At 44.7% G+C, this 27,055-nt stretch overlaps 11 non-coding genes and 2 pseudogenes across 11 annotated transcripts; all 13 read right to left on the reverse strand.

The window, feature by feature from the left end:
• Positions 1-62: 62 nt before the first annotated feature.
• On the reverse strand, positions 63-279 carry LOC142734433 (U2 spliceosomal RNA; annotated as a pseudogene).
• Positions 280-6,647: 6,368 nt separating this feature from the next.
• LOC142734404 (U2 spliceosomal RNA) lies at positions 6,648-6,838 on the reverse strand. Its single transcript, XR_012880364.1, has one exon. It is a non-coding gene; the product is annotated as a U2 spliceosomal RNA (small nuclear RNA).
• Positions 6,839-8,166: 1,328 nt separating this feature from the next.
• On the reverse strand, positions 8,167-8,357 carry LOC142734405 (U2 spliceosomal RNA). Its single transcript, XR_012880365.1, has one exon. It is a non-coding gene; the product is annotated as a U2 spliceosomal RNA (small nuclear RNA).
• Positions 8,358-9,681: 1,324 nt separating this feature from the next.
• On the reverse strand, positions 9,682-9,872 carry LOC142734406 (U2 spliceosomal RNA). Its single transcript, XR_012880366.1, has one exon. It is a non-coding gene; the product is annotated as a U2 spliceosomal RNA (small nuclear RNA).
• A 1,320-nt stretch (positions 9,873-11,192) lies between these two features.
• On the reverse strand, positions 11,193-11,383 carry LOC142734407 (U2 spliceosomal RNA). The gene has a single exon (XR_012880367.1). It is a non-coding gene; the product is annotated as a U2 spliceosomal RNA (small nuclear RNA).
• Positions 11,384-12,729: 1,346 nt separating this feature from the next.
• On the reverse strand, positions 12,730-12,920 carry LOC142734409 (U2 spliceosomal RNA). Its single transcript, XR_012880369.1, has one exon. It is a non-coding gene; the product is annotated as a U2 spliceosomal RNA (small nuclear RNA).
• Positions 12,921-14,264: 1,344 nt separating this feature from the next.
• Positions 14,265-14,455, reverse strand: LOC142734410 (U2 spliceosomal RNA). Its single transcript, XR_012880370.1, has one exon. It is a non-coding gene; the product is annotated as a U2 spliceosomal RNA (small nuclear RNA).
• A 1,348-nt stretch (positions 14,456-15,803) lies between these two features.
• On the reverse strand, positions 15,804-15,994 carry LOC142734411 (U2 spliceosomal RNA). Its single transcript, XR_012880371.1, has one exon. It is a non-coding gene; the product is annotated as a U2 spliceosomal RNA (small nuclear RNA).
• A 1,340-nt stretch (positions 15,995-17,334) lies between these two features.
• Positions 17,335-17,525, reverse strand: LOC142734413 (U2 spliceosomal RNA). Its single transcript, XR_012880372.1, has one exon. It is a non-coding gene; the product is annotated as a U2 spliceosomal RNA (small nuclear RNA).
• Positions 17,526-18,875: 1,350 nt separating this feature from the next.
• On the reverse strand, positions 18,876-19,066 carry LOC142734414 (U2 spliceosomal RNA). The gene has a single exon (XR_012880373.1). It is a non-coding gene; the product is annotated as a U2 spliceosomal RNA (small nuclear RNA).
• Positions 19,067-20,412: 1,346 nt separating this feature from the next.
• On the reverse strand, positions 20,413-20,603 carry LOC142734415 (U2 spliceosomal RNA). The gene has a single exon (XR_012880374.1). It is a non-coding gene; the product is annotated as a U2 spliceosomal RNA (small nuclear RNA).
• A 1,344-nt stretch (positions 20,604-21,947) lies between these two features.
• On the reverse strand, positions 21,948-22,138 carry LOC142734416 (U2 spliceosomal RNA). Its single transcript, XR_012880375.1, has one exon. It is a non-coding gene; the product is annotated as a U2 spliceosomal RNA (small nuclear RNA).
• A 1,336-nt stretch (positions 22,139-23,474) lies between these two features.
• On the reverse strand, positions 23,475-23,655 carry LOC142734429 (U2 spliceosomal RNA; annotated as a pseudogene).
• Positions 23,656-27,055: the final 3,400 nt, after the last annotated feature.

Genomic DNA, 27,055 nt, shown 5'->3' on the forward strand with positions numbered 1-27,055 from the left:
GACAAAAACAATAGCAAACACAAATAGCACTTTTGGAATCTGATTTTAGTCAACACATAAGGGAAGGGTGCACCGGTCCTGGAAATACTGCAATACCAGGTCAATGCGTGGAGTGGACAGAGCAAGCTCTATTTCCATCTCCCTGTTCTAAAAATCCATTTAATATATGGTCCCCAGATAGGGGACGTATCAGATATTAAACTGATAAGAACAGATTTTTTTTTTTTTTTTTTTTTTTTTTTTTTTTTTTTTTTTGTTTTGCTTTCCCTCAGATGGGAATGAATACGATCAACCACAACCATATCCGTTCTATGACAATTTCACGAAAAAACTGTCCCATCATCATCCAGAAAACATTCTAAATATATTTTTCCAAAGGTCAACAACAAAAACAGCAACATCATTGCATAAAACATTACAGAAAAAAGAAATCATGATGAACAATCAACAATATCAATCCATTTTTTAACTTTCCACACCCCCTCTGCATCCATTTCCCCTTTTCTCTTTTTATCCCACAAAAAACAAACATACAGCTTTCCCAATGCCATTCTCACACTATCTCTAACAGCCAGTTCTTTCCTTTTAAACACATATACATTCCTTACATCCCATAATACTTCTTTTATACATGCAAGCAACAACCACAACACTCTCTCTTTTTCTCCATTACACGCACACAACCCAAACATAAACATTTCAAAAGACAACAAACTCACCCCAGTCAACTCCTTACATAACGGTCCCATTCTCTTTATCACTTCTCTTGCATACTTACAATTCCAGAACAAATGAATAACACTCTCCCTTCCATTACAATCAGACCTTGGACACATATCACTCCTGATTAGCCCACGATTCCTCTGGAATTCTCTTACTGGTAACACTCCATGCAAACTTTGCCACACCAATTCACTCTGCTTATTTGTCAAACCATCCATTCTTACTTTCTTCCATACTTTCCCCACATCTCTTCCTCTCACCATATTTATACCGCACTCAGTCTCCGCACACTCAATCATCCTGTACACCAAACTCTTATTGCGCAACATCCTAACATCCACACCATGCAACTTATATTTCACAAGAAACTTATACATCCACACATACCATACAGGCACAACAAACGCAACTGGACTACGTAAATCTCTCGCACACCACTTCATCCGAATCAGGTAAGTCCCAAACAAATATTTACACATAACAGAATATTTTAAGTCTGCCCTAACTACTCTTAGAAGAAAAATACACATATTTACCCCAAAGAATACTTCTAAGTTAGGAAAACCCAATCCACCATTCCTCACAGATTTAATTACCACCTCCCTCCTTGCTCGCTCCATTTTTGATCCCCACAAGAAAACAAACAAAATCCTATTTAAGCTCCTCAAACACATATAATTAGGTGGAAACACAAAAGCAATATACAAGTATATTGGCAAAACAACACTCTTAATGATCAAAATCTTCCCAGTAAAAGATAAACTTCTCATCCTCCAAAAACATAATTTACTTTCCACTTTCTTCTTCACATCATCCCAACATTCTTTCCCATCTAATTTTTCTGTAAATTTCACCCCCAACACCTTAATTGGTCCATCCACAATGTTCACCCCTATATCCCCCCTCACCTTACTGCTCCCAAAACTTTTACATTCACTCTTACTCCAGTTAACACGAAAAGCAGACGCGCCACAAAAAAAGGACACTAACAGTTTCACACGTTTTATAGCACATTCAGAATCGCATAGAACGCACACATCATCCATATAGCCACTTACCTTCCACTCTCTCCCCCCACTCCCTGGAATCTGAACACCACGCACAACCTTATCTTTCCTTAACAAACACAATAATGGCTCAATCGCACAAATGAAAGCAACCGGTGACAACGGACATCCTTGACGCACACCAGAAGACACAATCACTCTCCTACCCACACACCCATTCAGTAACACACGACTATATATCCCACCATATAAACTCCTAATTCTACATACAAACTCAGCTGGAAAGCCCATTTTCAGCAACACCTTATACAAAAACTTATGAGACAACCTATCATACGCTTTTTCAAAATCCAAACTTACCAGATGCACATCCTTCTTCCTTTCCATACAATCCCACAAACAATCTCTTAACATACACACATTCTCATGTATTCTTCTCCCAGGTACCGCACAACATTGCTCATCCCCAACCACACTCTCAATCACATCACGCATCCTATTGGCTATCACTTTTGCGTAAATCTTATAATCACAATTGAGTAACGTTATCGGGCGCCAATTTTTCAATTCCTTTAACTCTCCCTTTTTCGGAATCAACACAATCACACCCGCACGCATACTTTCAGTAATTTCTTCATTCACCCACATATATTTACACAATTCTATCACATCTTTTCCAATCACATCCCACATTAACCTATAGAACTCTATAGGGAGTCCATCTTCCCCTGGTGTCTTATTCACAGCCATACTATTTATTACCTTCCATACTTCATCCATAGTCACATCCTTCATAACACATTCTTTCTCAACATCACTCAAATTTTTATCCATCCCATTCAACACCTCACTCTCCAAAGTATCATCCCTCCATTTTTCTGCATACAACTCTTCATAGAACTTTGCCACTTCCTCACTCACATCATCACCACTCACCTCACTACCATCCTCCCCAATCAACACATTCATACTTTGTTTTTTACCAAACACTTTTTTGAAAAAAAACCGTGTACATTTCTCATCATATTCCATTCTCTCCAATTTTGCTCTAAAAATAACACTCTTACCTCTCTCAAACATAAATTCATTAATCTCTCTTTTGATAACTAATATATCCTCACTCACATCAGAACCTTCATCCCTTAACTTATATAATAAACTCAACTGAGCATTCAACCTCACATACTTTTCCCTCTTAATCGCAGCAAATTTATACCCAACATTTTTGAAAAACGATCTTGTCTTCATTTTAACCCAATCCCACCACCTACAGATATCAGTAAAATCACTTTTCTTCCTTACCCAACATGCATACCGATTCGCATATTCCCGCCTCACATCCTCACTTTCCAACAGACTCACATTTAATTTCCATAAACCCCGCCCATACACACCCTTTGCATCCACATCCACCTCACATATTACACACTCATGGTCTGAAAACAAAACCCCATGCTGTTTATAACTTAAAGAAATAACATTTTGCGAAACAAAGCAATAATCCAACCTACTATGAATTCTCCCCCTATCAGCATGATAGGTATTTAAATTCGGGTCTATTTTACATAACTTTTGCATATCTGATAAATTAAAATCACTAACTAAATCCAAAAATGTTTTCCCTGATATGTCAACATTACACTTAGTGAGATCACAATTTAGATCACCAACTAAAATTACAGGCATTCTCCCTGGAATGAAAAACTTAATTTTTTCAAATAAAACATTTCTTTCTACTTTATTTGTTGGAGCATATATATTAATTAAACATAACTGTACATTTTTGTACTCAAAGATAACTAAAATGCATCTACCTTGTTCTATAACAGTATAACTAACTAAAGATACTTCCCTCCCTTTAAACAAAACTCCCACCCCATCATTTTTATTTAACACACTGCCTGACCATACCATACTTCCATGCACCCATTCATCACTTCCAATTGACTCACACAAACCACATTCCTGCAAACAAAAAATAGAAGCACTTTCCTGTGCCAGGAACTCTAGAATAGCAGCTCGTCTATTTTTACTCTTGAAGACTCTGACATTTTGAGACACTATCCTGAAGCCCATATTCAACTTAAAACTTCTAGCTCATGGAGAGCAACCTAAAAAGAAAATACATAAAAGTACAACAGAATACATTTTTGCACATAGGACTAAAAATAACACAAATTTCTCTTCCCAGAGGTCTCCTCTTCCTTGCATAATGTGAAGACCACAGGTGAGTGAAACACATCACTTATCCCTAAACTGCAGGGCATACTGTGTCAGCGTCCATAGGGTCAATCTCCAGCACCTGAAAAGGGTTGCTTGTTTCCACACCTTCCTTCTCACTCTTCTCAGTGCGTCTTTTTTTACAGGATTTTTCCCTGCGAACCAAGAAGGTTTGACTGTCTTCCTCAGAACTTTTATCCCCACCACCCTCCCTTTGACTCTTTATAGTCTCTGACTCAGATGGATATTCCTCTATGTTACATGGGTCAGATGCATGAACAGAGCTGGTGAACTCCTCAATCACTTCCTCCAAACTTCTCAAAGGAGGTAAAAGCGGGGGCAGGGCACTCACCACAGGTGTTTGTGTAGTAGTCTCATCACCCCTCCTTACCTCTTCACTGGCTGGGCCTCTTACCACACTTGCAAATGATCTCCTTTGCGTTGCACTGTGTTCCCGCCGCTCCACTTCTCTTTGCTGAGCCTCCTCCGCCCTCTTCTGATTCTGCTCCTTCTGTGCAGCTGCATTTGGGCAATCTCTAAATAAATGGTCAGTTTTACCACAGATATCACAGGCACGTGGAGTAGGACACTCATTAGCTGTGTGCCCCTCCTGCTTACAGTTCCTGCAGCAACTTCCTTTAGTGCAAACATCCTGTGTATGACCAAAAAGAAAACAATTTCTGCAGTACTTTGGCTGCCCAGGGTACATTATGAAACCCCTCTGGCCTGCCACAGAGAAACTCGCAGGTGGGTGCATAAAACCTCCTAAGTAATTAGGGTCCTGCTTTAACTTCACTCTGAACTTGTATTTGCAGTTGAAAATACCCATGCAATTCACCTGGGGTACTCCATCTCTAACATACTGGCAGTAGTTAAGGAGAAAATTTACAAGTACCTCCATCTTGGTGTAGGGATTGTAGACATGCACCGTGATAACAATTTCATTCAATCCGAACAACGGCGTACATTTTATACCTTGCATCATGGGGTCATCCTTGTTACTGCGCAGCCATTCATAGACGTTTATGCAAATTTCTTCATTTATGAAGGTAACGTCGTACACACCTGTTTTCCAGAAGTCCTGAACAGCAAAAATCAGATTTCTCTGCACACCAGCTTTACCTTCAATGATCTTTTCAATCATAAAACGGAGGTTGTTCTTCTGATGGTCCTTGGGATCCACTTCCATCCGGATGGTATTCTTCAGCCCAGCCATTCTTCAATAAGACACTGTCGGTAAAAACCACAGAAAATTATACAGCAGCTCCTGCAAAGGAAACTGCTGGATCACTCCAGGACTCGCACCCTGACTACTACACTTGGTCGTAGCCAAAAGGCCGAGAAGCGATAACCCGAGCGGCCCTTGCCTTGCCCGAGCCTGTCCCATACTGCTGTTCACCCCTTGCAGCGATTGATTCAGCCTACTCCTAGGCAATTCCATGGGGCCCTGCAGGCTCACACACATTTACAGCTACTAAGCGGGAGGGAGGTGAATAAAGGCCGGAGAGGAAGCTACACAGGATTTGCTTCTTTTGCTTGCACCACAATGCAGTGCTGAAAGAGGAGGAATCTACATAAAAACGCCTTCCTGGCAACGCCCAAATGCCCTCCTGCCATGCAGATAAACACTGGCAGCGGCAGCAAGTGCATGCCCACAGCCACCCCTTGTTCCTTCACACCTTGTATCAGCTGTAATCCAGTCCAGTCCAGTCCAGTGCTGCCTGCTGAGCAGCACTGACCAACACTGCCTGGGCCCAGGCTTTTATCTATCTCTGAGGCAGGCCCCATTATGATGTCAGAAAGCTGGCTCTGGAATCCTGAGGGCTCCACTATGACACGTGCAAAGTTCCGTCTGAACTTTATATAAGACGGTGCGGCTCAGTCAGTCACTCAGTGTTGCCTGAGAGGGCAACACTGCAACAGCCGGCCGCCAGGCTGTCTTTTTTTTGCACATTTATTTGCCTCCAGGAGGCCACAAGAGGGAGACAAGGGACTGCAAAATGGAAAATAGGCATCCACCAACTTTACAGACAACTTCTCTTTGCTCCTACAACCTCCATCCTTGCACAGTTTGTTATTCTTCCAGGTAACATAGTAACAAATCCAAATTGCTGCTCTCTTTGTAGGCAAGCAAGGGTTTGTTGCAACTGCAATTCTTACTTCTTCTTGGAAATGTAGGGACGACAGTACATTCCATCACATCCATCTAGTGTACACAGGTAGGTCCATTGTGGCGGGCGGGCTGCTTTAATGGCTGTTTGCTGTTCCCCCTACTCCACTCCACTATTTGACTGTGGTGCTGCATCAATCAATCAGTGGCTGGCTCAGGTGCAGCTCTTTAACCTACCTAAAAGGGAGGGCGGAGAGAAGACAAGGAAGGTGAATGAGCTGTTCCAATGTGAAATGCCGGAAACACAGAAACACAGAAGACACACACACACACACACACACACACACACACACACACACACACACACACACACACACACACACACACACACACACACAACAAGAGGTGGCAATGTATTAATTAATTGCATTTAATAAATGAGCTCATTATCACACATGACTGTACAAATGCATTGTCCAACAGGTGTTGAAATAATGGGATTAAAAGGGGAGATCCCATCAGAAAGACAAAAACAATAGCAAACACAAATAGCACTTTTGGAATCTGATTTTAGTCAACACATAAGGGAAGGGTGCACCGGTCCTGGAAATACTGCAATACCAGGTCAATGCGTGGAGTGGACAGAGCAAGCTCTATTTCCATCTCCCTGTTCTAAAAATCCATTTAATATATGGTCCCCAGATAGGGGACGTATCAGATATTAAACTGATAAGAACAGATACTACACTTGATCTTAGCCAAAAGGCCGAGAAGCGATAACCCGAGCGGCCCTTGCCTTGCCCGAGCCTGTCCCATACTGCTGTTCACCCCTTGCAGCGATTGATTCAGCCTACTCCTAGGCAATTCCATGGGGCCCTGCAGGCTCACACACATTTACAGCTACTAAGCGGGAGGGAGGTGAATAAAGGCCGGAGAGGAAGCTACACAGGATTTGCTTCTTTTGCTTGCACCACAATGCAGTGCTGAAAGAGGAGGAATCTACATAAAAACGCCTTCCTGGCAACGCCCAAATGCCCTCCTGCCATGCAGATAAACACTGGCAGCGGCAGCAAGTGCATGCCCACAGCCACCCCTTGTTCCTTCACACCTTGTATCAGCTGTAATCCAGTCCAGTCCAGTCCAGTGCTGCCTGCTGAGCAGCACTGACCAACACTGCCTGGGCCCAGGCTTTTATCTATCTCTGAGGCAGGCCCCATTATGATGTCAGAAAGCTGGCTCTGGAATCCTGAGGGCTCCACTATGACACGTGCAAAGTTCCGTCTGAACTTTATATAAGACGGTGCGGCTCAGTCAGTCACTCAGTGTTGCCTGAGAGGGCAACACTGCAACAGCCGGCCGCCAGGCTGTCTTTTTTTTGCACATTTATTTGCCTCCAGGAGGCCACAAGAGGGAGACAAGGGACTGCAAAATGGAAAATAGGCATCCACCAACTTTACAGACAACTTCTCTTTGCTCCTACAACCTCCATCCTTGCACAGTTTGTTATTCTTCCAGGTAACATAGTAACAAATCCAAATTGCTGCTCTCTTTGTAGGCAAGCAAGGGTTTGTTGCAACTGCAATTCTTACTTCTTCTTGGAAATGTAGGGACGACAGTACATTCCATCACATCCATCTAGTGTACACAGGTAGGTCCATTGTGGCGGGCGGGCTGCTTTAATGGCTGTTTGCTGTTCCCCCTACTCCACTCCACTATTTGACTGTGGTGCTGCATCAATCAATCAGTGGCTGGCTCAGGTGCAGCTCTTTAACCTACCTAAAAGGGAGGGCGGAGAGAAGACAAGGAAGGTGAATGAGCTGTTCCAATGTGAAATGCCGGAAACACAGAAACACAGAAGACACACACACACACACACACACACACACACACACACACACACACACACACACACACACAACAAGAGGTGGCAATGTATTAATTAATTGCATTTAATAAATGAGCTCATTATCACACATGACTGTACAAATGCATTGTCCAACAGGTGTTGAAATAATGGGATTAAAAGGGGAGATCCCATCAGAAAGACAAAAACAATAGCAAACACAAATAGCACTTTTGGAATCTGATTTTAGTCAACACATAAGGGAAGGGTGCACCGGTCCTGGAAATACTGCAATACCAGGTCAATGCGTGGAGTGGACAGAGCAAGCTCTATTTCCATCTCCCTGTTCTAAAAATCCATTTAATATATGGTCCCCAGATAGGGGACGTATCAGATATTAAACTGATAAGAACAGATACTACACTTGATCTTAGCCAAAAGGCCGAGAAGCGATAACCCGAGCGGCCCTTGCCTTGCCCGAGCCTGTCCCATACTGCTGTTCACCCCTTGCAGCGATTGATTCAGCCTACTCCTAGGCAATTCCATGGGGCCCTGCAGGCTCACACACATTTACAGCTACTAAGCGGGAGGGAGGTGAATAAAGGCCGGAGAGGAAGCTACACAGGATTTGCTTCTTTTGCTTGCACCACAATGCAGTGCTGAAAGAGGAGGAATCTACATAAAAACGCCTTCCTGGCAACGCCCAAATGCCCTCCTGCCATGCAGATAAACACTGGCAGCGGCAGCAAGTGCATGCCCACAGCCACCCCTTGTTCCTTCACACCTTGTATCAGCTGTAATCCAGTCCAGTCCAGTCCAGTGCTGCCTGCTGAGCAGCACTGACCAACACTGCCTGGGCCCAGGCTTTTATCTATCTCTGAGGCAGGCCCCATTATGATGTCAGAAAGCTGGCTCTGGAATCCTGAGGGCTCCACTATGACACGTGCAAAGTTCCGTCTGAACTTTATATAAGACGGTGCGGCTCAGTCAGTCACTCAGTGTTGCCTGAGAGGGCAACACTGCAACAGCCGGCCGCCAGGCTGTCTTTTTTTTGCACATTTATTTGCCTCCAGGAGGCCACAAGAGGGAGACAAGGGACTGCAAAATGGAAAATAGGCATCCACCAACTTTACAGACAACTTCTCTTTGCTCCTACAACCTCCATCCTTGCACAGTTTGTTATTCTTCCAGGTAACATAGTAACAAATCCAAATTGCTGCTCTCTTTGTAGGCAAGCAAGGGTTTGTTGCAACTGCAATTCTTACTTCTTCTTGGAAATGTAGGGACGACAGTACATTCCATCACATCCATCTAGTGTACACAGGTAGGTCCATTGTGGCGGGCGGGCTGCTTTAATGGCTGTTTGCTGTTCCCCCTACTCCACTCCACTATTTGACTGTGGTGCTGCATCAATCAATCAGTGGCTGGCTCAGGTGCAGCTCTTTAACCTACCTAAAAGGGAGGGCGGAGAGAAGACAAGGAAGGTGAATGAGCTGTTCCAATGTGAAATGCCGGAAACACAGAAACACAGAAGACACACACACACACACACACACACACACACACACACACACACACACACACACACAACAAGAGGTGGCAATGTATTAATTAATTGCATTTAATAAATGAGCTCATTATCACACATGACTGTACAAATGCATTGTCCAACAGGTGTTGAAATAATGGGATTAAAAGGGGAGATCCCATCAGAAAGACAAAAACAATAGCAAACACAAATAGCACTTTTGGAATCTGATTTTAGTCAACACATAAGGGAAGGGTGCACCGGTCCTGGAAATACTGCAATACCAGGTCAATGCGTGGAGTGGACAGAGCAAGCTCTATTTCCATCTCCCTGTTCTAAAAATCCATTTAATATATGGTCCCCAGATAGGGGACGTATCAGATATTAAACTGATAAGAACAGATACTACACTTGATCTTAGCCAAAAGGCCGAGAAGCGATAACCCGAGCGGCCCTTGCCTTGCCCGAGCCTGTCCCATACTGCTGTTCACCCCTTGCAGCGATTGATTCAGCCTACTCCTAGGCAATTCCATGGGGCCCTGCAGGCTCACACACATTTACAGCTACTAAGCGGGAGGGAGGTGAATAAAGGCCGGAGAGGAAGCTACACAGGATTTGCTTCTTTTGCTTGCACCACAATGCAGTGCTGAAAGAGGAGGAATCTACATAAAAACGCCTTCCTGGCAACGCCCAAATGCCCTCCTGCCATGCAGATAAACACTGGCAGCGGCAGCAAGTGCATGCCCACAGCCACCCCTTGTTCCTTCACACCTTGTATCAGCTGTAATCCAGTCCAGTCCAGTCCAGTGCTGCCTGCTGAGCAGCACTGACCAACACTGCCTGGGCCCAGGCTTTTATCTATCTCTGAGGCAGGCCCCATTATGATGTCAGAAAGCTGGCTCTGGAATCCTGAGGGCTCCACTATGACACGTGCAAAGTTCCGTCTGAACTTTATATAAGACGGTGCGGCTCAGTCAGTCACTCAGTGTTGCCTGAGAGGGCAACACTGCAACAGCCGGCCGCCAGGCTGTCTTTTTTTTGCACATTTATTTGCCTCCAGGAGGCCACAAGAGGGAGACAAGGGACTGCAAAATGGAAAATAGGCATCCACCAACTTTACAGACAACTTCTCTTTGCTCCTACAACCTCCATCCTTGCACAGTTTGTTATTCTTCCAGGTAACATAGTAACAAATCCAAATTGCTGCTCTCTTTGTAGGCAAGCAAGGGTTTGTTGCAACTGCAATTCTTACTTCTTCTTGGAAATGTAGGGACGACAGTACATTCCATCACATCCATCTAGTGTACACAGGTAGGTCCATTGTGGCGGGCGGGCTGCTTTAATGGCTGTTTGCTGTTCCCCCTACTCCACTCCACTATTTGACTGTGGTGCTGCATCAATCAATCAGTGGCTGGCTCAGGTGCAGCTCTTTAACCTACCTAAAAGGGAGGGCGGAGAGAAGACAAGGAAGGTGAATGAGCTGTTCCAATGTGAAATGCCGGAAACACAGAAACACAGAAGACACACACACACACACACACACACACACACACACACACACACACACACACAACAAGAGGTGGCAATGTATTAATTAATTGCATTTAATAAATGAGCTCATTATCACACATGACTGTACAAATGCATTGTCCAACAGGTGTTGAAATAATGGGATTAAAAGGGGAGATCCCATCAGAAAGACAAAAACAATAGCAAACACAAATAGCACTTTTGGAATCTGATTTTAGTCAACACATAAGGGAAGGGTGCACCGGTCCTGGAAATACTGCAATACCAGGTCAATGCGTGGAGTGGACAGAGCAAGCTCTATTTCCATCTCCCTGTTCTAAAAATCCATTTAATATATGGTCCCCAGATAGGGGACGTATCAGATATTAAACTGATAAGAACAGATACTACACTTGATCTTAGCCAAAAGGCCGAGAAGCGATAACCCGAGCGGCCCTTGCCTTGCCCGAGCCTGTCCCATACTGCTGTTCACCCCTTGCAGCGATTGATTCAGCCTACTCCTAGGCAATTCCATGGGGCCCTGCAGGCTCACACACATTTACAGCTACTAAGCGGGAGGGAGGTGAATAAAGGCCGGAGAGGAAGCTACACAGGATTTGCTTCTTTTGCTTGCACCACAATGCAGTGCTGAAAGAGGAGGAATCTACATAAAAACGCCTTCCTGGCAACGCCCAAATGCCCTCCTGCCATGCAGATAAACACTGGCAGCGGCAGCAAGTGCATGCCCACAGCCACCCCTTGTTCCTTCACACCTTGTATCAGCTGTAATCCAGTCCAGTCCAGTCCAGTGCTGCCTGCTGAGCAGCACTGACCAACACTGCCTGGGCCCAGGCTTTTATCTATCTCTGAGGCAGGCCCCATTATGATGTCAGAAAGCTGGCTCTGGAATCCTGAGGGCTCCACTATGACACGTGCAAAGTTCCGTCTGAACTTTATATAAGACGGTGCGGCTCAGTCAGTCACTCAGTGTTGCCTGAGAGGGCAACACTGCAACAGCCGGCCGCCAGGCTGTCTTTTTTTTGCACATTTATTTGCCTCCAGGAGGCCACAAGAGGGAGACAAGGGACTGCAAAATGGAAAATAGGCATCCACCAACTTTACAGACAACTTCTCTTTGCTCCTACAACCTCCATCCTTGCACAGTTTGTTATTCTTCCAGGTAACATAGTAACAAATCCAAATTGCTGCTCTCTTTGTAGGCAAGCAAGGGTTTGTTGCAACTGCAATTCTTACTTCTTCTTGGAAATGTAGGGACGACAGTACATTCCATCACATCCATCTAGTGTACACAGGTAGGTCCATTGTGGCGGGCGGGCTGCTTTAATGGCTGTTTGCTGTTCCCCCTACTCCACTCCACTATTTGACTGTGGTGCTGCATCAATCAATCAGTGGCTGGCTCAGGTGCAGCTCTTTAACCTACCTAAAAGGGAGGGCGGAGAGAAGACAAGGAAGGTGAATGAGCTGTTCCAATGTGAAATGCCGGAAACACAGAAACACAGAAGACACACACACACACACACACACACACACACACACACACACACACACACACACACACACACACACACACACACACACAACAAGAGGTGGCAATGTATTAATTAATTGCATTTAATAAATGAGCTCATTATCACACATGACTGTACAAATGCATTGTCCAACAGGTGTTGAAATAATGGGATTAAAAGGGGAGATCCCATCAGAAAGACAAAAACAATAGCAAACACAAATAGCACTTTTGGAATCTGATTTTAGTCAACACATAAGGGAAGGGTGCACCGGTCCTGGAAATACTGCAATACCAGGTCAATGCGTGGAGTGGACAGAGCAAGCTCTATTTCCATCTCCCTGTTCTAAAAATCCATTTAATATATGGTCCCCAGATAGGGGACGTATCAGATATTAAACTGATAAGAACAGATACTACACTTGATCTTAGCCAAAAGGCCGAGAAGCGATAACCCGAGCGGCCCTTGCCTTGCCCGAGCCTGTCCCATACTGCTGTTCACCCCTTGCAGCGATTGATTCAGCCTACTCCTAGGCAATTCCATGGGGCCCTGCAGGCTCACACACATTTACAGCTACTAAGCGGGAGGGAGGTGAATAAAGGCCGGAGAGGAAGCTACACAGGATTTGCTTCTTTTGCTTGCACCACAATGCAGTGCTGAAAGAGGAGGAATCTACATAAAAACGCCTTCCTGGCAACGCCCAAATGCCCTCCTGCCATGCAGATAAACACTGGCAGCGGCAGCAAGTGCATGCCCACAGCCACCCCTTGTTCCTTCACACCTTGTATCAGCTGTAATCCAGTCCAGTCCAGTCCAGTGCTGCCTGCTGAGCAGCACTGACCAACACTGCCTGGGCCCAGGCTTTTATCTATCTCTGAGGCAGGCCCCATTATGATGTCAGAAAGCTGGCTCTGGAATCCTGAGGGCTCCACTATGACACGTGCAAAGTTCCGTCTGAACTTTATATAAGACGGTGCGGCTCAGTCAGTCACTCAGTGTTGCCTGAGAGGGCAACACTGCAACAGCCGGCCGCCAGGCTGTCTTTTTTTTGCACATTTATTTGCCTCCAGGAGGCCACAAGAGGGAGACAAGGGACTGCAAAATGGAAAATAGGCATCCACCAACTTTACAGACAACTTCTCTTTGCTCCTACAACCTCCATCCTTGCACAGTTTGTTATTCTTCCAGGTAACATAGTAACAAATCCAAATTGCTGCTCTCTTTGTAGGCAAGCAAGGGTTTGTTGCAACTGCAATTCTTACTTCTTCTTGGAAATGTAGGGACGACAGTACATTCCATCACATCCATCTAGTGTACACAGGTAGGTCCATTGTGGCGGGCGGGCTGCTTTAATGGCTGTTTGCTGTTCCCCCTACTCCACTCCACTATTTGACTGTGGTGCTGCATCAATCAATCAGTGGCTGGCTCAGGTGCAGCTCTTTAACCTACCTAAAAGGGAGGGCGGAGAGAAGACAAGGAAGGTGAATGAGCTGTTCCAATGTGAAATGCCGGAAACACAGAAACACAGAAGACACACACACACACACACACACACACACACACACACACACACACACACACACACACACACACACACACACACACAACAAGAGGTGGCAATGTATTAATTAATTGCATTTAATAAATGAGCTCATTATCACACATGACTGTACAAATGCATTGTCCAACAGGTGTTGAAATAATGGGATTAAAAGGGGAGATCCCATCAGAAAGACAAAAACAATAGCAAACACAAATAGCACTTTTGGAATCTGATTTTAGTCAACACATAAGGGAAGGGTGCACCGGTCCTGGAAATACTGCAATACCAGGTCAATGCGTGGAGTGGACAGAGCAAGCTCTATTTCCATCTCCCTGTTCTAAAAATCCATTTAATATATGGTCCCCAGATAGGGGACGTATCAGATATTAAACTGATAAGAACAGATACTACACTTGATCTTAGCCAAAAGGCCGAGAAGCGATAACCCGAGCGGCCCTTGCCTTGCCCGAGCCTGTCCCATACTGCTGTTCACCCCTTGCAGCGATTGATTCAGCCTACTCCTAGGCAATTCCATGGGGCCCTGCAGGCTCACACACATTTACAGCTACTAAGCGGGAGGGAGGTGAATAAAGGCCGGAGAGGAAGCTACACAGGATTTGCTTCTTTTGCTTGCACCACAATGCAGTGCTGAAAGAGGAGGAATCTACATAAAAACGCCTTCCTGGCAACGCCCAAATGCCCTCCTGCCATGCAGATAAACACTGGCAGCGGCAGCAAGTGCATGCCCACAGCCACCCCTTGTTCCTTCACACCTTGTATCAGCTGTAATCCAGTCCAGTCCAGTCCAGTGCTGCCTGCTGAGCAGCACTGACCAACACTGCCTGGGCCCAGGCTTTTATCTATCTCTGAGGCAGGCCCCATTATGATGTCAGAAAGCTGGCTCTGGAATCCTGAGGGCTCCACTATGACACGTGCAAAGTTCCGTCTGAACTTTATATAAGACGGTGCGGCTCAGTCAGTCACTCAGTGTTGCCTGAGAGGGCAACACTGCAACAGCCGGCCGCCAGGCTGTCTTTTTTTTGCACATTTATTTGCCTCCAGGAGGCCACAAGAGGGAGACAAGGGACTGCAAAATGGAAAATAGGCATCCACCAACTTTACAGACAACTTCTCTTTGCTCCTACAACCTCCATCCTTGCACAGTTTGTTATTCTTCCAGGTAACATAGTAACAAATCCAAATTGCTGCTCTCTTTGTAGGCAAGCAAGGGTTTGTTGCAACTGCAATTCTTACTTCTTCTTGGAAATGTAGGGACGACAGTACATTCCATCACATCCATCTAGTGTACACAGGTAGGTCCATTGTGGCGGGCGGGCTGCTTTAATGGCTGTTTGCTGTTCCCCCTACTCCACTCCACTATTTGACTGTGGTGCTGCATCAATCAATCAGTGGCTGGCTCAGGTGCAGCTCTTTAACCTACCTAAAAGGGAGGGCGGAGAGAAGACAAGGAAGGTGAATGAGCTGTTCCAATGTGAAATGCCGGAAACACAGAAACACAGAAGACACACACACACACACACACACACACACACACACACACACACACACACACACACACACACACACACACACACACACACAACAAGAGGTGGCAATGTATTAATTAATTGCATTTAATAAATGAGCTCATTATCACACATGACTGTACAAATGCATTGTCCAACAGGTGTTGAAATAATGGGATTAAAAGGGGAGATCCCATCAGAAAGACAAAAACAATAGCAAACACAAATAGCACTTTTGGAATCTGATTTTAGTCAACACATAAGGGAAGGGTGCACCGGTCCTGGAAATACTGCAATACCAGGTCAATGCGTGGAGTGGACAGAGCAAGCTCTATTTCCATCTCCCTGTTCTAAAAATCCATTTAATATATGGTCCCCAGATAGGGGACGTATCAGATATTAAACTGATAAGAACAGATACTACACTTGATCTTAGCCAAAAGGCCGAGAAGCGATAACCCGAGCGGCCCTTGCCTTGCCCGAGCCTGTCCCATACTGCTGTTCACCCCTTGCAGCGATTGATTCAGCCTACTCCTAGGCAATTCCATGGGGCCCTGCAGGCTCACACACATTTACAGCTACTAAGCGGGAGGGAGGTGAATAAAGGCCGGAGAGGAAGCTACACAGGATTTGCTTCTTTTGCTTGCACCACAATGCAGTGCTGAAAGAGGAGGAATCTACATAAAAACGCCTTCCTGGCAACGCCCAAATGCCCTCCTGCCATGCAGATAAACACTGGCAGCGGCAGCAAGTGCATGCCCACAGCCACCCCTTGTTCCTTCACACCTTGTATCAGCTGTAATCCAGTCCAGTCCAGTCCAGTGCTGCCTGCTGAGCAGCACTGACCAACACTGCCTGGGCCCAGGCTTTTATCTATCTCTGAGGCAGGCCCCATTATGATGTCAGAAAGCTGGCTCTGGAATCCTGAGGGCTCCACTATGACACGTGCAAAGTTCCGTCTGAACTTTATATAAGACGGTGCGGCTCAGTCAGTCACTCAGTGTTGCCTGAGAGGGCAACACTGCAACAGCCGGCCGCCAGGCTGTCTTTTTTTTGCACATTTATTTGCCTCCAGGAGGCCACAAGAGGGAGACAAGGGACTGCAAAATGGAAAATAGGCATCCACCAACTTTACAGACAACTTCTCTTTGCTCCTACAACCTCCATCCTTGCACAGTTTGTTATTCTTCCAGGTAACATAGTAACAAATCCAAATTGCTGCTCTCTTTGTAGGCAAGCAAGGGTTTGTTGCAACTGCAATTCTTACTTCTTCTTGGAAATGTAGGGACGACAGTACATTCCATCACATCCATCTAGTGTACACAGGTAGGTCCATTGTGGCGGGCGGGCTGCTTTAATGGCTGTTTGCTGTTCCCCCTACTCCACTCCACTATTTGACTGTGGTGCTGCATCAATCAATCAGTGGCTGGCTCAGGTGCAGCTCTTTAACCTACCTAAAAGGGAGGGCGGAGAGAAGACAAGGAAGGTGAATGAGCTGTTCCAATGTGAAATGCCGGAAACACAGAAACACAGAAGACACACACACACACACACACACACACACACACACACACACACACACACACACACACACACACACACACACAACAAGAGGTGGCAATGTATTAATTAATTGCATTTAATAAATGAGCTCATTATCACACATGACTGTACAAATGCATTGTCCAACAGGTGTTGAAATAATGGGATTAAAAGGGGAGATCCCATCAGAAAGACAAAAACAATAGCAAACACAAATAGCACTTTTGGAATCTGATTTTAGTCAACACATAAGGGAAGGGTGCACCGGTCCTGGAAATACTGCAATACCAGGTCAATGCGTGGAGTGGACAGAGCAAGCTCTATTTCCATCTCCCTGTTCTAAAAATCCATTTAATATATGGTCCCCAGATAGGGGACGTATCAGATATTAAACTGATAAGAACAGATACTACACTTGATCTTAGCCAAAAGGCCGAGAAGCGATAACCCGAGCGGCCCTTGCCTTGCCCGAGCCTGTCCCATACTGCTGTTCACCCCTTGCAGCGATTGATTCAGCCTACTCCTAGGCAATTCCATGGGGCCCTGCAGGCTCACACACATTTACAGCTACTAAGCGGGAGGGAGGTGAATAAAGGCCGGAGAGGAAGCTACACAGGATTTGCTTCTTTTGCTTGCACCACAATGCAGTGCTGAAAGAGGAGGAATCTACATAAAAACGCCTTCCTGGCAACGCCCAAATGCCCTCCTGCCATGCAGATAAACACTGGCAGCGGCAGCAAGTGCATGCCCACAGCCACCCCTTGTTCCTTCACACCTTGTATCAGCTGTAATCCAGTCCAGTCCAGTCCAGTGCTGCCTGCTGAGCAGCACTGACCAACACTGCCTGGGCCCAGGCTTTTATCTATCTCTGAGGCAGGCCCCATTATGATGTCAGAAAGCTGGCTCTGGAATCCTGAGGGCTCCACTATGACACGTGCAAAGTTCCGTCTGAACTTTATATAAGACGGTGCGGCTCAGTCAGTCACTCAGTGTTGCCTGAGAGGGCAACACTGCAACAGCCGGCCGCCAGGCTGTCTTTTTTTTGCACATTTATTTGCCTCCAGGAGGCCACAAGAGGGAGACAAGGGACTGCAAAATGGAAAATAGGCATCCACCAACTTTACAGACAACTTCTCTTTGCTCCTACAACCTCCATCCTTGCACAGTTTGTTATTCTTCCAGGTAACATAGTAACAAATCCAAATTGCTGCTCTCTTTGTAGGCAAGCAAGGGTTTGTTGCAACTGCAATTCTTACTTCTTCTTGGAAATGTAGGGACGACAGTACATTCCATCACATCCATCTAGTGTACACAGGTAGGTCCATTGTGGCGGGCGGGCTGCTTTAATGGCTGTTTGCTGTTCCCCCTACTCCACTCCACTATTTGACTGTGGTGCTGCATCAATCAATCAGTGGCTGGCTCAGGTGCAGCTCTTTAACCTACCTAAAAGGGAGGGCGGAGAGAAGACAAGGAAGGTGAATGAGCTGTTCCAATGTGAAATGCCGGAAACACAGAAACACAGAAGACACACACACACACACACACACACACACACACACACACACACACACACACACACACACACACACACACACACACACACACAACAAGAGGTGGCAATGTATTAATTAATTGCATTTAATAAATGAGCTCATTATCACACATGACTGTACAAATGCATTGTCCAACAGGTGTTGAAATAATGGGATTAAAAGGGGAGATCCCATCAGAAAGACAAAAACAATAGCAAACACAAATAGCACTTTTGGAATCTGATTTTAGTCAACACATAAGGGAAGGGTGCACCGGTCCTGGAAATACTGCAATACCAGGTCAATGCGTGGAGTGGACAGAGCAAGCTCTATTTCCATCTCCCTGTTCTAAAAATCCATTTAATATATGGTCCCCAGATAGGGGACGTATCAGATATTAAACTGATAAGAACAGATACTACACTTGATCTTAGCCAAAAGGCCGAGAAGCGATAACCCGAGCGGCCCTTGCCTTGCCCGAGCCTGTCCCATACTGCTGTTCACCCCTTGCAGCGATTGATTCAGCCTACTCCTAGGCAATTCCATGGGGCCCTGCAGGCTCACACACATTTACAGCTACTAAGCGGGAGGGAGGTGAATAAAGGCCGGAGAGGAAGCTACACAGGATTTGCTTCTTTTGCTTGCACCACAATGCAGTGCTGAAAGAGGAGGAATCTACATAAAAACGCCTTCCTGGCAACGCCCAAATGCCCTCCTGCCATGCAGATAAACACTGGCAGCGGCAGCAAGTGCATGCCCACAGCCACCCCTTGTTCCTTCACACCTTGTATCAGCTGTAATCCAGTCCAGTCCAGTCCAGTGCTGCCTGCTGAGCAGCACTGACCAACACTGCCTGGGCCCAGGCTTTTATCTATCTCTGAGGCAGGCCCCATTATGATGTCAGAAAGCTGGCTCTGGAATCCTGAGGGCTCCACTATGACACGTGCAAAGTTCCGTCTGAACTTTATATAAGACGGTGCGGCTCAGTCAGTCACTCAGTGTTGCCTGAGAGGGCAACACTGCAACAGCCGGCCGCCAGGCTGTCTTTTTTTTGCACATTTATTTGCCTCCAGGAGGCCACAAGAGGGAGACAAGGGACTGCAAAATGGAAAATAGGCATCCACCAACTTTACAGACAACTTCTCTTTGCTCCTACAACCTCCATCCTTGCACAGTTTGTTATTCTTCCAGGTAACATAGTAACAAATCCAAATTGCTGCTCTCTTTGTAGGCAAGCAAGGGTTTGTTGCAACTGCAATTCTTACTTCTTCTTGGAAATGTAGGGACGACAGTACATTCCATCACATCCATCTAGTGTACACAGGTAGGTCCATTGTGGCGGGCGGGCTGCTTTAATGGCTGTTTGCTGTTCCCCCTACTCCACTCCACTATTTGACTGTGGTGCTGCATCAATCAATCAGTGGCTGGCTCAGGTGCAGCTCTTTAACCTACCTAAAAGGGAGGGCGGAGAGAAGACAAGGAAGGTGAATGAGCTGTTCCAATGTGAAATGCCGGAAACACAGAAACACAGAAGACACACACACACACACACACACACACACACACACACACACACACACACACACACACACACACACACACACACACACAACAAGAGGTGGCAATGTATTAATTAATTGCATTTAATAAATGAGCTCATTATCACACATGACTGTACAAATGCATTGTCCAACAGGTGTTGAAATAATGGGATTAAAAGGGGAGATCCCATCAGAAAGACAAAAACAATAGCAAACACAAATAGCACTTTTGGAATCTGATTTTAGTCAACACATAAGGGAAGGGTGCACCGGTCCTGGAAATACTGCAATACCAGGTCAATGCGTGGAGTGGACAGAGCAAGCTCTATTTCCATCTCCCTGTTCTAAAAATCCATTTAATATATGGTCCCCAGATAGGGGACGTATCAGATATTAAACTGATAAGAACAGATACTACACTTGATCTTAGCCAAAAGGCCGAGAAGCGATAACCCGAGCGGCCCTTGCCTTGCCCGAGCCTGTCCCATACTGCTGTTCACCCCTTGCAGCGATTGATTCAGCCTACTCCTAGGCAATTCCATGGGGCCCTGCAGGCTCACACACATTTACAGCTACTAAGCGGGAGGGAGGTGAATAAAGGCCGGAGAGGAAGCTACACAGGATTTGCTTCTTTTGCTTGCACCACAATGCAGTGCTGAAAGAGGAGGAATCTACATAAAAACGCCTTCCTGGCAACGCCCAAATGCCCTCCTGCCATGCAGATAAACACTGGCAGCGGCAGCAAGTGCATGCCCACAGCCACCCCTTGTTCCTTCACACCTTGTATCAGCTGTAATCCAGTCCAGTCCAGTCCAGTGCTGCCTGCTGAGCAGCACTGACCAACACTGCCTGGGCCCAGGCTTTTATCTATCTCTGAGGCAGGCCCCATTATGATGTCAGAAAGCTGGCTCTGGAATCCTGAGGGCTCCACTATGACACGTGCAAAGTTCCGTCTGAACTTTATATAAGACGGTGCGGCTCAGTCAGTCACTCAGTGTTGCCTGAGAGGGCAACACTGCAACAGCCGGCCGCCAGGCTGTCTTTTTTTTGCACATTTATTTGCCTCCAGGAGGCCACAAGAGGGAGACAAGGGACTGCAAAATGGAAAATAGGCATCCACCAACTTTACAGACAACTTCTCTTTGCTCCTACAACCTCCATCCTTGCACAGTTTGTTATTCTTCCAGGTAACATAGTAACAAATCCAAATTGCTGCTCTCTTTGTAGGCAAGCAAGGGTTTGTTGCAACTGCAATTCTTACTTCTTCTTGGAAATGTAGGGACGACAGTACATTCCATCACATCCATCTAGTGTACACAGGTAGGTCCATTGTGGCGGGCGGGCTGCTTTAATGGCTGTTTGCTGTTCCCCCTACTCCACTCCACTATTTGACTGTGGTGCTGCATCAATCAATCAGTGGCTGGCTCAGGTGCAGCTCTTTAACCTACCTAAAAGGGAGGGCGGAGAGAAGACAAGGAAGGTGAATGAGCTGTTCCAATGTGAAATGCCGGAAACACAGAAACACAGAAGACACACACACACACACACACACACACACACACACACACACACACACACACACACACACACACACACACACACACAACAAGAGGTGGCAATGTATTAATTAATTGCATTTAATAAATGAGCTCATTATCACACATGACTGTACAAATGCATTGTCCAACAGGTGTTGAAATAATGGGATTAAAAGGGGAGATCCCATCAGAAAGACAAAAACAATAGCAAACACAAATAGCACTTTTGGAATCTGATTTTAGTCAACACATAAGGGAAGGGTGCACCGGTCCTGGAAATACTGCAATACCAGGTCAATGCGTGGAGTGGACAGAGCAAGCTCTATTTCCATCTCCCTGTTCTAAAAATCCATTTAATATATGGTCCCCAGATAGGGGACGTATCAGATATTAAACTGATAAGAACAGATACTACACTTGATCTTAGCCAAAAGGCCGAGAAGCGATAACCCGAGCGGCCCTTGCCTTGCCCGAGCCTGTCCCATACTGCTGTTCACCCCTTGCAGCGATTGATTCAGCCTACTCCTAGGCAATTCCATGGGGCCCTGCAGGCTCACACACATTTACAGCTACTAAGCGGGAGGGAGGTGAATAAAGGCCGGAGAGGAAGCTACACAGGATTTGCTTCTTTTGCTTGCACCACAATGCAGTGCTGAAAGAGGAGGAATCTACATAAAAACGCCTTCCTGGCAACGCCCAAATGCCCTCCTGCCATGCAGATAAACACTGGCAGCGGCAGCAAGTGCATGCCCACAGCCACCCCTTGTTCCTTCACACCTTGTATCAGCTGTAATCCAGTCCAGTCCAGTCCAGTGCTGCCTGCTGAGCAGCACTGACCAACACTGCCTGGGCCCAGGCTTTTATCTATCTCTGAGGCAGGCCCCATTATGATGTCAGAAAGCTGGCTCTGGAATCCTGAGGGCTCCACTATGACACGTGCAAAGTTCCGTCTGAACTTTATATAAGACGGTGCGGCTCAGTCAGTCACTCAGTGTTGCCTGAGAGGGCAACACTGCAACAGCCGGCCGCCAGGCTGTCTTTTTTTTGCACATTTATTTGCCTCCAGGAGGCCACAAGAGGGAGACAAGGGACTGCAAAATGGAAAATAGGCATCCACCAACTTTACAGACAACTTCTCTTTGCTCCATCCTTGCACAGTTTGTTATTCTTCCAGGTAACATAGTAACAAATCCAAATTGCTGCTCTCTTTGTAGGCAAGCAAGGGTTTGTTGCAACTGCAATTCTTACTTCTTCTTGGAAATGTAGGGACGACAGTACATTCCATCACATCCATCTAGTGTACACAGGTAGGTCCATTGTGGCGGGCGGGCTGCTTTAATGGCTGTTTGCTGTTCCCCCTACTCCACTCCACTATTTGACTGTGGTGCTGCATCAATCAATCAGTGGCTGGCTCAGGTGCAGCTCTTTAACCTACCTAAAAGGGAGGGCGGAGAGAAGACAAGGAAGGTGAATGAGCTGTTCCAATGTGAAATGCCGGAAACACAGAAACACAGAAGACACACACACACACACACACACACACACACACACACACACACACACACACACACACACACACACACACACACACACAACAAGAGGTGGCAATGTATTAATTAATTGCATTTAATAAATGAGCTCATTATCACACATGACTGTACAAATGCATTGTCCAACAGGTGTTGAAATAATGGGATTAAAAGGGGAGATCCCATCAGAAAGACAAAAACAATAGCAAACACAAATAGCACTTTTGGAATCTGATTTTAGTCAACACATAAGGGAAGGGTGCACCGGTCCTGGAAATACTGCAATACCAGGTCAATGCGTGGAGTGGACAGAGCAAGCTCTATTTCCATCTCCCTGTTCTAAAAATCCATTTAATATATGGTCCCCAGATAGGGGACGTATCAGATATTAAACTGATAAGAACAGATTTTTTTTAAGTTGACTACCCCAACTTTGGGGGTAACCGTTTATTTAAAATTTTTCAGGTTTTACAATAAATTAACATTTTTCAACATTTTTACAGGGATTCACATTTTACAACAATGGTTAAAAAATAAATACAAATTGTCAGATTAAAATCATACAATTTATAAAAGGGCACTTGGTGGCATCATATTATAGAATTCCATTCGCTAAAAAACCATTTTCTACTTAAAACAGGAGAGAATTTTTTGTCTAAAAGATAATACTTGTGCATTTCATAAAAACAAATTCCTAAAATATCATTCACAGATAAAATTTCATGTTTGAATAAAAGAATATTCCTGGCCGCCCACAGAGCTGCTTTAACGCAGTTAGTAATCTTCCATGCCATAATTTTCTGAGTCCTTGTTGGGCACTCCAGACATCCGTAAAATACGCCTTCACTTGTAATTCTTTTTATTCCGGTTATCTTCTTCATCAAGGGGAGGATTTTTGTCCATATTAGTTGTGAAAAATAACATTGCCAAAAGAGATGTAAGACTGTCTCGTCATCGCGGCATCCTCCCCTTGGACACGCAGCCGAGTTGGTCAGTCCCCTTCGATGCTGGAATGCCCGGCATGGAAGACACTCGTGGGCGCAGCTCCAGGCCAGATCCTTCTGTGAATTAAAAATGAATTTAGCATTAACCATGCTCCAGATAATTTTGCATTTGTTTTCATTAAAATTGCTAATGGGGGCTATTAAAACATTTTCTTTTATTTCCTTTAAAACATATTTACTATTTTTTACATCTTCTATTCTTTTGTCTTTTAGGTTAAAAAGGTTCACTATTTTTTCTAAAATCTTATACTGGTCTGGCAGGTTAAAAGCATATGGCGAGCTTAAAACCGTAGAGAACCATCCGTACCTCCTCATAAAATAGCCAGTGTTAAAACGGATAAAATAAGACCAGTAGTGTTCCTTAAAAACAGTATTAAGACACAGTGTAAAAAAATGGATTAAAAGAAATGCTTTTATATTTGGAAAATCTTTACCACCCATTAGCTTTGGTAACATCACTTTTTCTCTCCTGAGCTTCTCCATCCTAGAATTCCATAAAAATGTAAAACATGCCTTGGTAATCTTTTTTAATAAAATATCAGGGGGAGGGAAAACCATACTTAGATATAATAAAATTGGTAAAATCACCATTTTTGTGATTAAAATTTTTCCCTCCATTGTCAGTTTTCTAAGATTCCATAAACAAATTTTCTTATTAACTTTTTGTGCCACCAAGTCCCAACTGATAAAACCATTGTTTGACTCATTGAAGGAGACCCCTAAAATCTGTACAGACTCCGACACAGGGACTGGAATGTCCTGTAAAATCATATTGCCAATATTTAAAATATTACTTTTATTAAAATTGACTTTAAAACCGGAGGAGCAGCAAAATTGGTATATCTGTTGTAATGCTTTTTGCAGTGACGGGGCGTCCCTGCACAGGACCGCGACATCATCCATGTACCCCACCACTTTTGCCTCTAGTCCCCCCCCGCCCGGCAGGGGGACTCCACATATCTGCCTGTCATTCCTCAATCTGCAGAGTAGAGGCTCGATCGCACATATAAAAAGTAGTGGGGACAAGGGACACCCCTGCTTCACTCCGGAGTTTAAAAGGACGTCCTGTGTCTTAAAACCCTTTACTAAAATCTTGCTCGTACAATTTTCATAAAAGGCCTTCAGAGACTGTAAAAAACCTTCTGGTATACCCATCTTTTCTAAAACCTTAAAAAGATAAAAATGTGATACTCTATCAAAGGCTTTCTCGAAATCTATGGATAAAACCGCCAATCTGCCTTTTCTCTCCTTCGTATCACCAATAGCATCTTTTAAAAGGTTTAAATTGTCCCATATGCTCCTCCCAGGTATCCCACAGACTTGGTTGGAGTGGACGATTTTCTCTATAACAGCCTTTAGTCTATTCGCGCAAATCTTGGCCATTATTTTATAGTCTGCGTTTAGTAAGGTGATAGGCCTCCAGTTTTTAATATCTGTTTTGTCCCCCTTTTTATAAAGCAGGGACACCTCACCTTTCTTCCAGGACCCCGGGAGGGCTTTTGTTCTAAAAACTTGAGTAAAAAGGGAATAAAGATCCTCTTTTAAAACTCCATAAAATGTGACATAAAACTCTATGGGTATACCATCAGGGCCAGGGACTTTACCTGTTTTAAAACTCTTGATGGTATCTAAAATCTCCTGTTCCGTAATATCCTGTAATAAAAAATCTTTGGAGACAGGATTTAAAACAGCGTCAACCTCCTTCAATGAGTCGTTCATCAAATCAACATTAACAAGCTTTATATTAAAAAGATCCGCATAAAATCTGTGTACCTTTTTTAAAATATTGTCAGTGTTTGTATCTCCATCAACATTGTCTAACAGGGTATGCTTATCGTTAATTTTCTTAAAAAAGTACCTGGAGCAGGTCTCATTTTCCTCGAGGTGTTTCATTTTTGAGCGAAAGACAATTTCCTTACCTCTCTGCTCCAGGCACTGGGAGATCTCCTTCCTAATCTCCATAATCTCCTCCTCCACCTGCATACCCTGTTCTCTGAACTTGTATTGGGTCTGCAGCCGGGTATTCAAATTAGCAAAAAAATCCTGTTTTTCTTTTGCTTTTCTCCTTCCGATTTTTATGAAAAAGTCTCTTATTTTTATTTTTATTTTCTCCCACCATGAGACTATGGACATATTTGGATGTCTTACCCGTCTGCAGCCCTTATAAAAGGTAATAAAATCAGATAAAATTTGCGGATCATCTAAAAGGGAAACGTTCATTTTCCAGGCTTTTTTGACAGTATTTTTCCCAATATCATTTTTAACTTTAAAATACAATAATTTATGATCAGATAAAACATTGGGATTAAGATCACATTTAAAAGGCAGTACTTGATAAGAGCAGAATATAAAATCGATCCTGGAGCTACAGTTCACATTGCTCCAGGTGACGCCGGCCTCTGCAGATAAATTGCTGTTACATTTCTTAAAAACATCAGTAAGTTTAAAATCAGTAACTATATCTTTTAATAATGAGGAGGTTTTGTCATAATTCCTGCTTACTGAGTTAGAGAACCGGCGTTCCCCCTTTAAAATACAATTAAAATCACCCGCTAAAACAAGTGGCTCTGAATCGTTTAAAAAAAGGGGTAAAATCTCTAGCATTCTAGCTCTTTCATTCTTGTCCGAGGACCCATAAAAATTTAAAAACTGCCATCTAATACCGTCTATAAAAGCTTTGACCAATAAAATTCTACCTGGTAAAATTTCATTAAAACTGTCAATTAAAACGTTCCCTTTAAATAAAATGGCGACACCTGCGGCTCTGGAATCGTTAGACCCGGACCACACTGAAGGTCCGAGTCTCCAGTCTTCCTTATATTTGTTGTAGT

The sequence above is a fragment of the Rhinoderma darwinii genome, unplaced genomic scaffold (genome assembly GCF_050947455.1).
Source record: "Rhinoderma darwinii isolate aRhiDar2 unplaced genomic scaffold, aRhiDar2.hap1 Scaffold_978, whole genome shotgun sequence".
Lineage (NCBI taxonomy): Eukaryota > Metazoa > Chordata > Amphibia > Anura > Rhinodermatidae > Rhinoderma > Rhinoderma darwinii.